This window comes from Schistocerca serialis, chromosome 7 (assembly GCF_023864345.2).
Source record: "Schistocerca serialis cubense isolate TAMUIC-IGC-003099 chromosome 7, iqSchSeri2.2, whole genome shotgun sequence".
Lineage (NCBI taxonomy): Eukaryota > Metazoa > Arthropoda > Insecta > Orthoptera > Acrididae > Schistocerca > Schistocerca serialis.
The window spans coordinates 312,739,114-312,753,826 of record NC_064644.1 but is presented as its reverse complement, the minus strand read 5'-3'; the positions used below and the strand labels follow the sequence as shown (position 1 = coordinate 312,753,826).

Sequence of the window (14,713 nt, the reverse complement as noted above, 5' to 3'; positions counted from 1 at the left end):
TTTTTAATTCGGCTCAAATATGCCTACAGCCTTCCTTTGTAATGGTGCAAAAGCGCCGCTAGCTACGACGTCAACCTTCGGCTCGGCAACGCTCGAAAGAAGCAAGGCGTCGTCGACATTTTCGAAAATGGGTCACAGCTCAGACGTTCAAGGGAGTTGTAAGCTGGATTAATGACGACACATCGACACCTACAGGGCGGTGCACGATAAGTCACCTGTTTTGTTTCATGAATAACACATTTGTTGTTGACAAGATTTTTAATCTGAAACTTCCTGGCAGTTTAAAACTGTGTGCTGGACCGAGACTCGAACTCGGGACCTTTGCCTTTCGCGGGCAATTCCTCTACCAACTGAGCTACCCAAGCACGACTCACGCCTCGTCCTCACAGCTTTACTTCAGCCAGAAAGGCGAAGGTCCCGAGTTCGAGTCTCGGTCCGGCATACAGTTTTAATCTGCCAGGAAGTTTCATATCAGCGCGCACTCCGCTGCAGAGTGAAAATCTCATTCTGGAAACATCCTCCAGGCTGTGGCTAAGCCATGTCTCCGTAATATCCTTTCTTTCAGGAGTGCTAGTTGTGCAAGTTTCGCAGGAGAGGTTCTGTAAAGTTTAGAAGGTAGGAGACGAGGTACTGGCAGATGTAAAGCTGTGAGGACGGGGCGTGCGTCGTGCTTGGGTAGCTCAGTTGGTAGAGCACTTGCCCGCAAAAGGCAAAGGTCCCGAGTTCGAGTCTCGGTCCGGCACAAAGTTTTAATCTGCCAGGAAGTTTCATATCAGCGCACACTCCGCTGCAGAGCGAAAATCTCGTTCTGGGTAGATTTTTAATCTATTGATTTAGAAGTAAAGAATACAGCTTGGAAATACAACCTAATTAATCACATGTTCAATATGACTGCCGCTTTGGTTTACAACTTCTTCAAGTCGCACACGACTCTCCGACACAGATCATCTGGAATGGCGCTGCATAGCTCCACAATGATGGCCCTAAGTTTCACTGCACTTTTGGGTTTTCTGTGGTACACCTTCTCTTTAAGGAACCCCCAAAGGGCCGGCCGGAGTGGACGAGCGGTTCTAGGCGCTACAGTCTGCAACTGCGCGACCGCTACGGTCGCAGGTTCGAATCCTGCCTCGGGAATGGATGTGTGTGATGTCCTTAGCTTAGTTAGGTTTAAGTAGTCCTAAGTTCTAGGGGACTGATGACCTCAGAGCCATTTGAACCCCCAAAGGAAGAAGTCACATGGGTTAATGTCCGGGCTGTGGGGCGGCCACATTCCTTCCCTTACATAACGTTCTGGAAATCTGAAAATACCCTTAGGCCAAGTCTTTCGTGTTGGAAATCAACCACAACTTTGGCAGCATGGGGGCGTGCTCCATCCTGCATGGACCATTGTGTCTGCAATGGAAGACATGTAGCCATGAGATGAGGAAAGAACTCGTTTCGCAACATGTATAAGTAGCGGATTGAATAATTCTTTGTACGGATCGGCGTGCAATTCGCAACTCGGCACCGGCTCTTCTTGTTGATTTACTCGGACTACGAGTCAAAGCCATTCGAACGGCTTCATGTTTGCGGCGAACGTACGGTACGCGCATGTGGCCGCTGACACTCCAAAACAGATCCAGTACCTTAAATTTTTTGATGTAATCTGCGTATCGTCTGTAGGCTGGGAGCCCACCGTGTGCCGAAATGAGCGCGAAACCCTCCCTGTGTCAATGTAGCGCTGTTCGTCGCCGCGAACAGTATCACAATCTTCGTCTTTTGTACGACTGTCAACCGTTCTTTGTCTGCCATCGCGGCAAACTGAAATGACGGACTCACAACGGAAGCGATGAACTCGCAACGCCATCTGGCATAATGCCCATGAACTGCACGAAGTTGAGCCTACAATTTGAAAGCTATTGCCCCAATAGTATACTTGCAGGATCAAAACTCAGTCGGGTGACTTATCGTGCGCCACCCTGTAATTTCACCACAATTGTACTCAACGCTGCTATGGCCGTGTCACAAGACGAAAATGGTTCAAATGGCTCTGAGCACTATGGGACTTAACATCTCAGGTCATCAGTCCCCTGGAACTTAGAACTACTTGAACCTAACTAACCTAAGGACATCACACACATCCATGCCCGAGGCAGGATTCGAACCTGCGACCGTAGCGGTCGCGCAATTCCAGACTGAAGCGCCTAGAACCGCTCGGCCACCAGCGGCCGGCGTCACAAGACGGGAAGGTCGTTACACCCGCTCTTAGTCACATTTCACCTCCTCCTTTCGACCACACTGCGATGACAAACAGACCCGCGACGCCCAGCATTGAAGTCACGCGGGTTTCTGACGGGTGACAGAGGGAAACATTTCGGACACACTGCCGCTCAGAATCAACACGAGAAGGCCTTATGGAGCGGTATAAAGGGCGTCGATGAAACTATTCCAGCTCCTTGTGCGTTGATTCCCACACATTTCGCGATCGAAATCGACAGTTCGCAGGGTGACTACCGACAAGACGAAGTTCTTGCCACGCTTTGACACCGCTGACACATCCCGGAAGCTTCAAACCTCTCTAAGTACATAGTGGGCCGGCAACCCCATCGAACCTGCTCGCACTCCTTTTAACTTCAGGGCGACTGCAGTACTTACTCTAGTGAAATGAAATGTCGTGTGGCGAGGGCCTCCCGTCGGGTAGACCGGTCGCCTGGTGCAAGTCTTTTGAGTTGATGCCTCTTCGGCGACTTGCGTATCGATGAGGATGATACGATGATGAAGACAACACAACACCCAGTCCCCGAGCGGAGAAGATCTCCAACCCAGCCGGGAATCGAACCCGGACCCCCTCTCATGGGATTCTGCCGTGCTGACCATTCAGCTACAGAAGCGGAAATTTGCTCTGGTGTAGAGGGTGGAACCAGTAAGGACAGTTCAAAACCATTCTACGAAATTAGAACACTCCTGGTTTTCTTTTTTTTTTTTTTTTTTTTTTTTTTTTTTTTTTTTTTTTTTTTTTACCGATACCCTGCTGTTTGAAGCGCCGTCTAGCCCGAGGATGACAAGGAAAGTGGCCACGCTTTTGCACCGTCACACAGGATCGTTCGTAGCCCAAATTTCAAATTTACGTTTCACCATGGGAGTGTTTAGAAAAGTGATCCTTTAATTTTGTTGCGTAGTGTAGAAAGAAATACTACAGTGTAATACAGAAGGTAATTGAAAGAAATATGCAATGAGACGAACAGAAATGATACTTTTATTCAAAGGTAGTAATTACACTGAAGTCATCAAGATTGTCGATTGTACCCTGGACCAGTATGGTCGAAGGCTGCTGGACGCTTGTTGTTTCATGTGGACGAGTTGCAGTAAGTACGTCTCCCCAACGCAGCTCACATATGATGGATGGTGTTTAAATTAGGGAATGGGCAGGCCAATACGCCCATTCAACATTAACCCTGCCCACACCGTAACACCTGGACCACCAAAACGATCGTGTTCAACAACGTTCCTGGGCGCACTACGTTTTCCCACCTCTCACCATGTAAGGATATGTCCAGCATTGTTCCGGTAATTCAGATGTTATGGTGTGAGGAGGCATGTTGTGGGTAGAGCAACCCACACTGGCACAACACATAGAAGGTGCAGCGAGTCTACTAAAGAGACTGCTTACACCACGCTTGCCCGCCCTATTCTGGAGTATTGCTGCCCGGTGTGGGATCCGCATCAGGTGGGACAGACGGATGACATCGAAAAAGTTCAAAGAAGGGCATCTCGTTTTGTATTATCGCAAAATAGGGGTGATAGTGCCATAGACATGATACGTGAATTGAAGTGGCAATAATGAAAACAAAGGCGTTTTTAGTCCATTACATTTCGGGCATGCAGCCCCGAAAATAAAATTTGCTCCTCGTGTGGCTGCATGCCCGAAATTTAACCTAAAACTTAACCTAAATTTTAACCTAAAAATTTACGCCGGGAAAATCGTTGCGACGTGATCATCTCATGCAATTTCAATCACTAGTTTTCTCTTCCGATTGCGAAAACTTTCTGTTGGCACCCACTTACACAGGGAAAAATGATCATCAGGATAAAATAAGGGAAATAAGGGATCGCACAGAAAAATTTAAGTGCTCGTTTTTCCCGCGCGCCGTTCGCGAGTGGAACGGTAGAGAGACAGCTTGGAGGTTATTCATTAAACCCTCTGCCAGGCACTTTATTGTGAATAGCTGAGTAATCACGTAGATGTAGATGAAAGTTCCGTGGCCGTGTTGATCTCCAAATCTGTGAACATCATATACTTACAGGCCGATGTTATTATGACACTGTATCCTCATCCATCATCGTTACATGAAATTTCCACTATTTTGCAGGAGGAATGTTATAAGATTCCCATGACAACCATTCGGGCCCTGTATTTATCTGTTGCGAGACGACTGGAAGCTGTTCTGAATGCTAACGGCTTGCCTTCACCGTATTAGGCATTGTAATGTGTTCCCATTTTGGTGTTTCCATATTTTTATCCAATCCCTGTACCGCCGATTTCTGCACGGTGAACTACTAGCGCTATTCTAGAACGTTACCCTTGCAGAAACAAAGAATGTGGTTTTACATGGCGCCCCCCCCCCCCCACCCCCCCCCCCCCCCGGTTTCCTAAGGACCATGCGACAGTAGGCTACCTCATTTGAACATTGAGGCTAGAACTCGGACCTCTGTCTTTCGCGGGCAAGTGCTCTACCGACTGAGCTACCCAAGCACGACTCGCGACCCGTCGTCACAGTTTTAACTCCGACAACCTTCACAGAAGCTCTCCTGCGAACCTTGCAGAACTAGCACTCCTGGAAGAAAGGATACTGCGGAGACATGGCTTAGCCTCAGCCTGGTGGATGTTTCCAGAATGAAATTTTCATTCGCACATGTCAAATCAAGTTCACATACATTTAATATATTTCACACGTATTTCATCAGTATCTCTAGCGAATTACGCCCTGGGGATGCTGTCTGCAATACGCGTCGCGAACACAATTAGTAGTAAAGCAATTTTCCTGCATGAAGAGCGAAAATATTGTAAGCAATAAACTTTTCTCCTTTTATCGTTTTGTGGGGGTCGTCAGCGACAAAAAGTTTCGCAAAGGTTTGAAATTGTGTGTGAAGTTTATTGCAAGTCTCCCATTTTCAAATACTGGGTGACTAAAACATGGATATTCGCTCGTCATGTGCTACATTGCTTTTTCATCCCCACCCCCTCTCGTTTGATAGGTAGGTTGTTTTTACCCCGAGAACGATGATTTCCAGATAGGTGGTGATATGTGTACCAGTCTGGCTGAAATCGTTCAGTGATTTAGGGCGAAATATGGAACATACGAGGTGCATTCAAGTTCTAAGGCCTCCGATTTTTTTTTTCTCCGGACTGGATAGAGATAGAAACATGCGCATTGTTTTAAAATGAGGCCGCGTTCATTGTCAATACGTCCCAGAGATGGCAGCACCTTATGGCAGATGGAATTTTACCGCCAGCGGCGAGAATGAGAACTGTTTTAAATACTTAAAATGACAACGTTTTCCTTACTTGAACAGTGTGCAACCATTCGTTTTCTGAATTTGCGTGGTGTGAAACCAATTGAAATTCATCGACAGTTGAAGGAGACATGTGGTGATGGAGTTATGGATGTGTCGAAAGTGCATTCGTGGGTGTGACAGTTTAATGAAGGCAGAACATCGTGTGACAACAAACCGAAACAACCTTGGACACGCACAAGCCGGTCCGACGACATGATCGAGAAAGTGGAGAGAATTGTTTTGGGGGATCGCCGAATGACTGTTGAACAGATCGCCTCCAGAGTTGGCATTTCTGTGGGTTCTGTGCACACAATCCTGCATGACGACCTGAAAATGCGAAAAGTGTCATCCAGGTGGGTGCCACGAATGCTGATAGACGACCACATGGCTGCCCGTGTGGCATGTTGCCAAGCAATGTTGACGCGCAACGACAGCATGAATGGGACTTTCTTTTCGTCGGTTGTGACAATGGATGAGACGTGGATGCCATTTTTCAATCCAGAAACAAAGCGCCAGTCAGCTCAATGGAAGCACACAGATTCACCGCCACCAAAAAAATTTCGGGTAACCGCCAGTGCTGAAAAAATGATGGTGTCCATGTTCTGGGACAGCGAGGGCGTAATCCTTACCCATTGCATTCCAAAGGGCACTACGGTAACAGGTGCATCCTACGAAAATGTTTTGAAGAACAAATTCCTTCCTGCACTGCAACAAAAACGTCCGGGAAGGGCTGCGCGTATGCTGTTTCACCAAGACAACGCACCCGCACATCGAGCTAACGTTACGCAACAGTTTCTTCGTGATAACAACTTTGAAGTGATTACTCATGCTCCATACTCACCTGACCTGGCTCCTAGTGACTTTTGGCTTTTCCAACAATGAAAGACACTCTCCGTGGCCGCACATTCACCAGCCGTGCTGCTATTGCCTCAGCGATTTTCCAGTGGTCAAAACAGACTCCTAAAGAAGCCTTCGCCGCTGCCATGGAATCATGGCGTCAGCGTTGTGAAAAATGTGTACGTCTGCAGGGCGATAACGTCGAGAAGTAACGCCAGTTTCATCGATTTCGGGTGAGTAGTTAATTAGAAAAAAAATCGGAGGCCTTAGAACTAGAATGCACCTCGTACATCGAGGGTGAACATTAATAAAACCGGCAAACTGCAGCGACGCATTCCTGACTGGAAATGAGGAAAAAAGAACCTATGAATATGCGCCCGGAGTAGGACAGGCCTCTGTGGCCGAGCGGTTCTAGGCGCTTCAGTCAGGAACCGAGTGCCTGCTACGATCGTAGGTTCGAATCCTGCCTCGAGCATGTATGTGTGTGATGTCCTTAGGTTAGTTAGGTTTAAGTAGTTCTAAGTCTAGGGACTGATGACCTCAGATGTTAAGTCTCATAGTGCTTAGAGCCATTTGAACCATTTTGAATAGGACGGTGTGTGTGCAGCGACAACAAAAAATGGTTCAAAATGCCCTGAGCACTACAGGACTTAACTTCTGAGGTCATCAGTCCCCTAGAACTTAGAACTACTTATTCCTAACTAACCTAAGGACGTAGCGGTCGCGCGGTTCCAGATTGTAGCGCCTAGAACCGCTCGGCCACCCCGGCCGGCACAGCGACAACAACTTGTCGCGGAACACAGTACAGAGCTACATCGCATCCGTGTCACAACAGATGTTCAAAGTGTCCTCCATGGGATACAATGCACGCGTTGACACCTCGCATCATGGACTGCCGCAATCTTTCGCATGTTCGGTCCTCTCTCCAAATAGGTCACAGGCATCGTGAACACACTGTTGAAGAGTGTGAGCATCCGGAGCTGGTTCAGCATACACAACGTTTGTCAGATACATCCTATCCAACATCCGGGGAAGATATTGTGGGGGGGGGGGGTGCTCTATCATGCAACAGCCACTTAACTTGTCGTATTGCCAGACACATTCTCAAGTAGACCAGGCACAGTATTCCGCAGGAAGTCCAGGTATTTTCCTCCGTCGAGGTGTCGTGGAATAATAACTGGTCCAAGTATGTGGTCGCCAACAATCCCTACCCAAACACACTGATGCTGAACATGTTGATGAAGAGTCTCAACCATTCCCCGAGGATTTTTTGTAGCCCACAGATGACGATTATGCAGACTGATGATGCCAGTTATCGTGAAGGTCGCTTCGTCGGTAAAGAAGACTAATGTCAAAAATCCCATAATTGTGATGATCTGAGGCAAAAACCATCGACGAAATCCTTCCCATAGAGCAAAATCCACTGCTGATAACCCTTGCACTCGTTGCAAGTGATACGGATAGTAGCGGTTGTCATATACATATGATAGTACTTTGGCTCACACCAGCTTGATGGGCCACTTGCCTCGAGCTTGTACTAGGATTCGTCTCAGTATTCTGCAGAGTCCAATCCTCCAAATCTGGTGTACGCAAAGTCTGCCGCCTCCCTGACCATTCATCCGTCTGAAAGGACCCATGATCACACAAACGCCCAAAAAGGGCTTGAAATGTTGTGTGTTGTGGTCGGTGTCTGTGAGGGTACTTCGTTTGGTATAGCTGTGCTACCTCTCCGCCGTTTCCGTCCGCTTTGCCGTATACAAACACCATTTCGACTTGTGCCCGACATGAATACGGGACCATTCTGCAACCTACAACAATTAAGGAACCACACACCACGAGGTCAGAGGAACGTGATGCCATCTACCGTGGCAACGACGCATTTCCGGACACATGTTCATGTACCTTTTTTCCTCTATTTCCAGCCAGGAATACGGCGCAGCAGTTTGTCTGTTTTATGAATGGTCACTCTGTATTTACGTACATAGATACAAACATACAAACACAGGATGTTCGGAAATTCCCATTACAGACATCTAGGACTTGTAGAGAGGACGGAGAAGATAATATTTTGAACTGGAACCAATGTCCTGAAACGTTCCGTTTCCGTACTACAACCATTTGAAAGGTAACGCGACCACTTTTACAAGTAATTTATCAGCCCTGACCCAGTACATCATTTGTTTTATAATTCCACTCATTAATAAACAAACAAACAAAAAGATAACGTAATGCAGTACGGTCTCTTCCAATTCGAGCGTTCCGCGTCTCCTTGGAGCATCACAGTCACGCCTGCTGACGGTGTCTTCTCGAAGCCATTGCGTGATTGTGGTGAAACGGGTATGCGAAGGAGTCGAACTTTGTGGATAATGATAATTAAATCAACCGACGCCACAGAGGATAGTGCGACTGCAGTGATTTATCTCTTGCACGCTCTCCGTGAGACTCAAATTCCCAACTTAATGTCCACATACTACATTCGTAGTGCCCCTGCCCATTACACTCATTACTCGCGGCTGGCAATCTTACCGATTCCCGTAAGAGTTCGGGCAACGTGTGTGCATCCGCACAGAAGAACGTCAATGGACTGTTAGCCTTAAGTATATGAAGATGGGCATGTCCGAAAGAACAGATACCATCTTCATATATTTGTGGATAATGGTTTTAATAAAGGCGACGAGCCGCTATTCCATTACCGCGAGCTTCGCCATACAGAAGGATCATGTCGGTGAATTCTGCAAACGTGTACTGAGCGATGTTGCTCTAACTCTCACAGACACGTGAATGAGGCTCTAACCAGGTCAGAGAGGTAGGACGGACGTCAAATGACATCAGCCTATACGACCTATGCACCTCCTACCATGACTTCCCTGTTGCATACCTACCTAGCAAACATGTTTTCAAACTGCTATAGCACGGTTCAAATGGTTCAAGTTGCTCTGAGCACTAAGGGACTTAACATCTGATGTCATCGGTCCCCTAGAACTTAGAACTACTTAAACGTAACTAACCTAAGGACATCACACACATCCATGCCCTAGGCAGGATTCGAACCTGCGACCATAGCAGTCGCGCAGTTCCGGACTGAAGCGCCTAGAACCGCTCGGCCACAACGGCCGGATTGTAGCACGGAAACGATACTTGTCGGTACATGGGTTCCCATTCAAAATATATACTCACTGCCCTCTAGAAGTCCAAGAAGTTAGTAACGGCAATTTCCGAACACCCTATATATGTACATCAATCTTTATAGTATGTATAGATTTGGGTCCAAGAAGTTAGTAACGGCAATTTCCGAACACCCTATATATGTACATCAATCTTTATAGTATGTATAGATTTGGATACACATTGCAATGCTCTAGTACAGAAAAGGGAAAGGAAGGCCTTTTTTTCGGAGAGTGCCGAGGGGACTTCTGATTCCGCTACTATTCCCCTCCCGCCTCCTCCAACCCCATTTCCCTGTTCCTTTCTCGAGAGACAACCAAGTAAGCTTCCATACGAACTCTAATGTCCGTAATTTTCTCGTCTTGGTCACATCGCGAGACGTATGCTGGTGGAGAAATCTGTCGAATGAGTGTTTTTGTAACCACTTCTGTTCTGAATGAATTAACGTATCTTTAAGATTCTTCCAGTGAATACCTGTTTTTCTACTAGTAGCTTTTTGTTCTAATTATGTTTTAGTTCGGTCCGGACGGCAGCTCCTACGTACTTCACAGTTTTTACTGTTTCTATAGATTTATCACTAATAGAGTGATCGCAAGTAATGGATCTCTTCCTCTGTGAGCGATGCATCCAATTTATTTATGTTCTGCGCCAGTTACCGGTTTCTGTACCGGTCACCAATCCTCGACAGGTTTTCCTTGGTTCCGCAACAGTAGTCTAGCGTTCGAACATTCCTATAGACAACAGCATCATCTGTGAACATCATGCGCTTCCAACGTTATCCACCCGATCATTCAGATGTGTTGCAAAGAGTAACGGTCCTGTAACGTCCCTATGTGGTGCTTCCGAAGCTACTTTTATATGTGTCGATTTTTGTTTCGTTAAGAGTTCTGTCTTTTAGGAAGGTCTGAATCTAGTCACAAATCTGGACCAGTGCTCGGTAAGCTCGGATACTGTTTATTAAACGACAGTGCAGAACTGTCTGCTTGTCTTCTGGAAGACACAAAAGACGGCATCAGCTTTGGCGCCATTGGCTACGAGGCTTTGGATCTCATGTGCGAACAGAGGGAGTTGTCTGTTTACGAAATCCATGTTGAGTTTTGTAGAGCAGATCTTCGTTCTCCTGAAACGTCGTAATGCCTGTACATAAAACATCATCCATACATCCACAACATCTTGACGTCAGCCAAATAGTCCTGTAATTATGCGCATCACTCCAACCCTCTTAAAAACGGGAATAACCTGTGCTTTTTTCAATAGCTTGTTACCTTACATTGCTCCAGTGATCTGCGATAAACTGCTGCTAGAATGGAAACTAGGTCTTCCGCATAATCGGTACAGAATCCCCCTAGGTATCTCATCAGGTCAAAGTCCTTTTTCACTATTGAACGATTTTAGTAGATTTTTTATTCCGCTATCATTTATTTCAGTACCTGCTATTTCGGCGATCGTGCGATAATTGTATGTCGGAAGATCGCATTTAGTATCACAAGCTTCTATCTGTCGTCTTCTGTTTCGGTGCCAACATTGTCACTGAGGACTGACTGAATACATTACTCAGATCCGTTTATTGACTGTACACAAACGAAATTTGTTAGGTCTTTTGGTAATATTGGTTGGAAAAATTTTGCCTTCAAATTCATTGGGCGCTTCTCGTCTTAGTCTCGAAACTTTTTTTTTTCAATGTTGTCATCCTCTTGCATGTTATATAAAAATATACAGTGTTTATATCAAAATTGAAATTGTCAATGTTTAATTCAGGTTTGATTAGAAAATTGTTGATTTGTAACATAAAACAGAGAGATGTTGTAGTAAAAATAAAGGAAACAATACAGATTTATCATATGGCGCTAGAAAACGCAATTTTCTCAACAATAAGGTAAAATAAGAAGCAGTAAAACAAAAACATATCAAGACATCGCTTCAATACTTCGTCGAATTTGCATGAAATATGTTTCTGTTATTCGGGAATAACTTCCGCTTTTATTAATAATAGCAGGAAATTTTAGCCTTTGATCACGATGAAGAATTTTCTATTGAGTGCAAAATAGTAACAGTTATATATATATTGTTTGTGCATGTAAGCTGTACTTGCATCAAAAGTAATGGCTTTGGTTACGTAAAACCACACAAGTTACGTGATGAAGTAATGTTTTTACTCGTAAAATGCAATTTATCTTTTGTAAGGATATAAAATACACAATGAGCTAACAGTGGATGATGTGCGGTTCTAATTATGTAAAAAAAAAGAAGAAAAAGAAAAGAGAAGTCGCCGGTTCGTCGGTTCCCAGTTCCTCTTTTACGCGTTCATTTTTGTTTCTTTCCCTACCAATAGTACCGGTAATGCTAACATTTACTGAGTCACCAAACAGTAGTTTTGGTAAAGCGCAACTTTGGGCAACATCATGACTACAAAGGCGTTTTCCGTTTTCGGCAGGATCTCTTCATAACATTCCAATTACTAACTTTCTCCTCCGAATGGGAAAATGTTTTGTTGCTACCTATGTACAAAAGGAGAAATGGTGATCACAATAAAAGAAGAGAAATCAGAGCTCTTACAGAAAGATTTCACAGTTCGTTTCTCCCGTGCGCTGTTCGACAGTGGAACAGTAGGGAAATGACTCGATCGACAGTGTAACGTTAGAGAAATGGCTTGAAGGTGGGTCGATGAACCCTTTGCCAAGCACCTAACTTAGAATTGCGAAGTAATATGTAAATGTAAATATATATGTAAGTCAGATAGAGCTCATTTTGAAAATTTTGCAAATGAACCAAAGAAGTTCGATGGGAATCATTCTGCACTAACGTCTTTACATTATGATGAAGACCTCTGCCCAGGATTATGGAAAAATGATTCCACATCCCCATCTGAAGCGCTGGCTTGTAGTATCGTCGGCAATTCGTTGACTTCGGAATGTGCTTAATTCCCATTTGCATATTACTTACAAGTTCATTAGCGGTCACCACCTCTTCTCAGTTCTTAATACACCAAATATCCTGCAACGATTCTCTTAACAGAAATGAGCCGGCGCCACCTCTTTAGCCGTGTTTCCATACAGTCCACGCCCTCCGTGTCACAGGAAGCTTTATAAGGCTCTCCTTGCCTACCGCTGCACACCGGCGACATCTAAATATGGAGTCCGCTGCCACCGGTTACAGTAAACTCCAGTCTGCCGTAATCAGGAAAGCGCTATATTTAGCGGCATTTCTTGAGCGTCTCCATACGGTCCAGCTCTCGACCGCTGAGGAGTCATACGACAGCTTCTCCAAAGAACTCTCATGTTTTGTTTCTGTTTGCGTGTGGAGAAGTACGGAGGTATGCGACGAGAGGTGAAGCATTCATTGTGGTGCACATTGAAGTCTTTAGCGGTTCTTGTTATACAGAGAACGGACCTGAGATAAAACCCCCCTACGAATGTGCTGTTATCAGTTTGGTAAGTTTCTGACGTCAGTAAGATTACCCCTGCAAAGTAGCCGTTCGAATCCGGGCGGTAAAAGAAATTATCATCGCAGATCGGTCACAAAGGAAAGAAAAAGTTCCAAGGTACAGGTCTAGAACACTTGACTGTGGATCAATGTCTTGGATTCATTCCCACCTCTCTATAGGCACGCAATTCTGTTGAGGTGTCATAAATGGCTCTGAGCACTATGGGACTGAGGTCATCTGTCCCCTAGAACTTAGAACTGCTTAAACCTAACTAACCTAAGGACATCACACACATCCATGTCCGAGGCAGGATTCGAACCTGCGACCGTAGCGGTCACGCGGTTCCAAACTGTAGCGCCTAGAACCGCTCGGCCACTCCGGCGGGCTGAGGTGTCATAAGCGTATGTTAAGCTGAACTGCCTTTTTGGTGCCGCCTATGAGCAGCAGGCTTTATGAGGACACATCTTCAGGCGAAGTTGATTGGTACAAATTCATTGAAACGTTGCGACAACGCGACGCCACTACTCGGCGGATCATCCGAGAAGATTTTATCAGTTGTCGTCTAATTTCCTTACTGATGTCTTTTCCCAATTTATCTAAAAAAATAAGGTACTCAAAAGTAGTTTCACATTTAAGTAGGAACAATATGCTTAGCACATCACAATTTGGGAAACATATTACTCAGCTGCTCTTCGCATTATTTCTAGTCTTGGAAACAAACGAATCACTGTCCTAACATTTTTTTATATTTCCATTCATAATGGCAAACTGTATAATTTTCTGTAGTAACTTTTAACTTAGGTAGAAAGTACTGATTTCACAAAAGCAAGCAGTGAGAATAATGCCTCATCTGCGGTCATACCATAGGTACTTCGTCGTGGAGTTAAGCATTTTAACTGTAGCGTCAAAATATTATATACTCGGTAATGAAATTCGTCATAAATAATCCACCATAATGTGAGACGAGTAGTGATGTCTATACATACAACTCTAAAGCTACTGCGTTCTTTTTTTTTATTCACAGCGGGAAGTGGCCGCACATAAGGAAACGTAATTCCACGGACTTCCTGCGAGTTTTCTTGATGAAAGTCGTGCTCCGTCTGCAGCGGCAGAGAGATTTAGCAAGCCGGCCAAGACAGTCTGATATTTCATTCATTCAGCGACCAGAAGCCAAGCAGGCTGACCCGCAAGCCGCTGACCCCATGAGCTCCGTGTCTCGTGACCACTTAAACACCTAGTTGCTAAACACCTTGTTCCTAAACGTTTCTCTGCCGCAACATATTTCAGCACAGTAATGTTCCAACATTATTAAATACACGGAAGAAAGATGTCTATTGACATATAACCAGTACGGAATCAGGAAATAACCTTCTTGTGAAACAAAAGTGGCTCTTTATTCACAAGAAGTAATGAGTGCTATCGTCAAGGGATCTCAAGACGATTTCATCTTTCTAGATTTCCAGGAGGTTTTTGACACCGGGCCTCTCAGGCGGCTTCTAGTTAAGTTGCCTGTCTATAAGGTATTGTCTGTTGTCTGACTAGATGTGTAGTTCTCAGTGGGAAAGATCGCAGTTCGTGGTAACTGGGGAGTCATCTAGTGTAACCAAAGTGATATCCTGGGTTGAACAACGAAGTGTTACAGGCCCTCTCTGTTCTTCATCTACACGAGGTTTTTTACTGCTTTGGGTGCAATAAGTGTATCGGCCGTGACTCGTCAATATCATGGCCTCCCCTCCCCCTCCCCCCCCCCCT

General features: G+C 45.3%; 1 protein-coding gene and 1 non-coding gene across 2 annotated transcripts in view; both read left to right on the top strand.

Moving 5' to 3' along the window:
- Positions 1-14,713, top strand: part of LOC126413334 (uncharacterized) — a 277,692-nt gene that overhangs the window by 120,663 nt on the left and 142,316 nt on the right. The window lies entirely within an intron of this gene.
- Trnal-caa (transfer RNA leucine (anticodon CAA)) lies at positions 669-743 on the top strand. Its single transcript has one exon. It is a non-coding gene; the product is annotated as a tRNA-Leu (tRNA).